The 4,114-nt window shown below is 35.3% G+C and overlaps 1 pseudogene; it reads right to left on the bottom strand.

Moving 5' to 3' along the window:
• Positions 1-1,594: 1,594 nt before the first annotated feature.
• Positions 1,595-3,872, bottom strand: LOC138312790 (uncharacterized; annotated as a pseudogene).
• Positions 3,873-4,114: the final 242 nt, after the last annotated feature.

Raw genomic sequence — 4,114 nt, 5'->3', positions numbered from 1 at the left:
AAGTGCTCATTAGCACGCATGATGCATTGGTACCATTACGTTCCTGCCCGACCGAGAAAACATAGTAGGTCGGGTACGTATAATTCGGTTCCTGCTAATTCCATAGCAACTTTTATGTGAGCATGTATTATTAATACAACTAAGGCGAGCATGACTATTCAAATATATTTTACACGGCAGTTCTGGTAGGTTTCTTCTGAAGCATGGCGGATAACTCCCTGACATGTTCAATAATATAGACAATTACCAAAAATCGAAATAGCGATCGTCGATATCAAATCGTTATTCATGGAGAAGTTTTTAATACATCAGTATGTTTAATGACGTATAAAGGACAATTTTCACTAGATGTATAACTATTGTAGCTACAGACATTCAGACTCCATCAATACTCTGTGTGAAGAATATGAAATAGCCTCTTAAAATTTCAACATATATATTTTTTTTCAAAGTAGACATTAAACCTGTTTCAATGTAGACATTATGATATCTAGACGAATATTGAAATTTAAAATTGGGGGGGGGGTCGTTTCCAGAATTGTTTATTTTTTTTTCACCGAAAGACCCTTCGGGTCAGAAGACCTAAAATTTAAAACATTTCGCGAATACGGTGTAATTGCATCAAGAAATCATGATTGCCATCAATTATATATACAATGTAGGTGCATTTGATCGTGAATTTATGTTTTTATCTAGAAAAATAACGAAGAAAACCCAAATTCACTTACAGTTATATATGTCTGTAAACATTTGAAACACAACATATACTTTTTTCCCAAAACATTTTACTTACATATAGTAAAATGAATTCTCTTTCTTTCTAATTACATTTTACATAACAAAATCCATTGTCGTCTTAATGTAAATATTTAGTTTACATTAAGTATGAGATTAACCTGGCATGGTAAATAACGATTGTCAACAATCTATTGAACTCATTACAACTGCACACATGCCGGTTACCCTAACATATAGGATATCCGAATTGGATACTGAAGATGATCCTTTCTCCTCAGCAGGGGGGGGGGGGGGGGGGGGCTATCCGATGCGGATACATTACGATGATAATGGAACGTTTGCATTACTACAAAGAAAAGTATTTAAAATTCTTTGCAAATGGTTTAATATCACATATTCGAAAAAAAAACATATGTCCATACAAGTAGAAGCTTAAGATAAATCTAAACAATCACAGAACTTTCAATTTTCCCCAGTTTAGTCGGCGGTGAGCCTGTGTTTCTGAATTCGTTACCTTATAAGACATTCATCAACATTAGAGAATGAATGTATATAGCGCATAGAAAATCTCAATGTAATAATTCATGTAAATTAAAGAAAAAAAGTTGGATTTTTTCATTCCCTAATGTTAGCTTTACGCAGTGTAAGTAACCCATATACGTTTTTGTTAACATCCGTTTTAACAAATACGATATTTTAGGATCAATTTCAAGTCACGTTACAAAATCCATTCAAATGTGTCAAGTGCTGTAAGAAACCGAGAAAAATGCACATGATCGGGCAGATAATCTCTGACCTTTTGCGACCAAAGACGGGAATCGAACCCCGGCTGATTGGATGTACGTCGACAGGCTGATCAACTACTACATCCGACAACCTTCTCGAAAATTAATTTGCCACAAATCGCGAAAAGTAGTTCCTGACAATCCACACTGGCCAAACCTGTCCCTGTGTCAACATGACGCAGTGGCCTTGACCTTGATCTGGGTTACCTGGAGACCAGAGGTCACTGTCCGATAACATCTCCTGTATCTCCTAATTAACTCACACCGTAGAATGTGTAGGTTCCGGCGACGAAGTACCGGAAATCTTGTAACTGTCGAAAAACAATTAGTTTCTGATTAAAACTTACACTAATATTCTAATAAAAACAGTTATTGATAAAATATAGTACGATTGTAAGCCTTTTTGTTCCAATGCCTAAAGCCGACTTTGCTAATTTAAAACGCAATAAAGTTTGGATGAAAAATACAAATGTAATTGTAATTATATGTTCCAAAGTATTTGCATATTCCGTCTCAAGAAATCATGTGTGATGCAAAACAGAACAAACTTGCAAAACTCTCTATATTATTCACATATAAATCGGAGAAAGTAAAGAAGAAGACTACACAGTGATAAGTACATTTCTCTACATCATTTCTATCCTTAATCGTTTTTTAAAATCCTTTACGACTTACTCAGTACATAATACTTGGCGATGATCCTGTTCAGACCTCTCCATCCTGGTTAACGTGTCGACAACCATCAGACGTGTGTACATTGAGGTACAGTCTTTGCTGCACTACCCTGATCCTGTCTCACCTCTACGATGTTGTACAAGATGGCGGCTTCCCTGATCCTCTCTGTAGCCGTACGTGTCTAGCATATCTTAGGAGATTGAAATCATATATTAATATCATTCCGTACAGTTTTGTATTTAAAACTACATCATTTTCATAAAGAACATAACGTTTACATTTCTACAATGCCGCTTCATAGATTTAAGGGCATTAACGCTTCTCTGCTATTGGCGATATAAAGAACAAAAACATACTTAGCCACTTGACAAAACATGATGTGTTGTTTTATTTAAAATGATGATTGAATATATACAGGTATATGAAAACGCACAGTATAACTACATGTACTACATTTTATGTACGTAACCAATCTTCATAAATATTCTGTCTTATGTTTTATTTCATTTATCATTCCCAGAAATGTAACCGAACACCTTTGTTGACGAACACATCCATGCTGGATAGTGCTCGATTCGTGCACGACGATCCACGCGTCATATCCAGTACACTTCGGCACCCCATTTGGGGCCTCGTAGGCGAATCGACATACACGTGATGTGGCCATGACACATTGCGCCCACAGTCCACTACGGAACGGCTTGACATTAGACTGAAGACTGTATGGTTTTCCCATTTTTCAGAAAGTGTTACATTCTTTAGTTCATATTCACTTAGTCCTCCTGTTCAACAAACGATATCGAACATAACTAAAAGGTGATTTTTCTGTAAATGTGAGATAGGACACTTTGAAAAAAAGCCAACTTCATTTCAGAATCAGCGTTTTATGTTACATTTTAACTGTAAATTGAGTCCAAAAAGGGAGTTTTAAAATATAAGGAAATCTAAAAACCATTCGGGACTTTAACACAAACATGATTGAAATATTATTAGTGAAACTCTTAACTTTAATATATAATAGAAATTAAGATAGTATAAAGAGAAAGAAATAAACAGCAATCAGATTTATATGTATTTGGCTATCCAAGGGCCTGATATGATATTATTGAGGTGTTTGAGTAAATATGAAGAACATTTTGTTCCGGATCAATGCGAAAGCATAGCATCCTATGCCCTGGATTCTGATTGGTAAAAAATGAAGATTATTGTTTGATATTGCGACAGATGGCAATATAAATTTTGAGGGATAAAACAATGGTACCACACTTCGAAAACCTGCATTGCCAAGGTAACGAAACAGTTTTTCCTGATTGGTCGAAATTTATACATCATCCAATTTTGAATGTAAATTTGGCTATTCTTCAGGATCAAAGCCAGACGAAGAGATAGTTTCTGATTTCTCAGAACACGTCATTAAAAAGGAAAAATTTAAAAAAAAAAATCAAATTTTGTAAAGCTAAAACTACACAAAAAAAAGATAAATGGCTCCATTTCACAATTTAACAATTACACATTTAACCTCAATTCAAGTTTACCTATCTGCTTTTTAATTTTTGACAGCCGCTGACATCAAACCGCATAGTCGGGTACCATTCCCAGGGGATCCGTGGGTTGATTTCGTAAATGCCGAGCTGTGATGTTCGGTGTTACTGATGACGTCACTGGTGTGTTCATGTCTGTGTTCCCATTGAACAACTTAAAATAAAAATGAGACAATGAAGAAGGAAATCCTTTAGATTTTCCTCCGCCTGACATCGTTGTTATGCAATAAAATTGCTTTTAAACGGAAAGAAATTATACATTCAATTGTTTTCAGAAAGGCAAATATATTTCTCTCTACATCGTTATACAAAGCCTCAAGTGCAAGGTGTGTGTCTCGGGTGGAAGACTGTGGTATGTTCGTGTTATGTATTCTT

This window comes from Argopecten irradians, unplaced genomic scaffold (assembly GCF_041381155.1).
Source record: "Argopecten irradians isolate NY unplaced genomic scaffold, Ai_NY scaffold_0471, whole genome shotgun sequence".
In the NCBI taxonomy this organism is placed as follows: Eukaryota; Metazoa; Mollusca; class Bivalvia; order Pectinida; family Pectinidae; genus Argopecten; species Argopecten irradians.
This window is presented reverse-complemented; position numbering and strand designations above follow the sequence as displayed.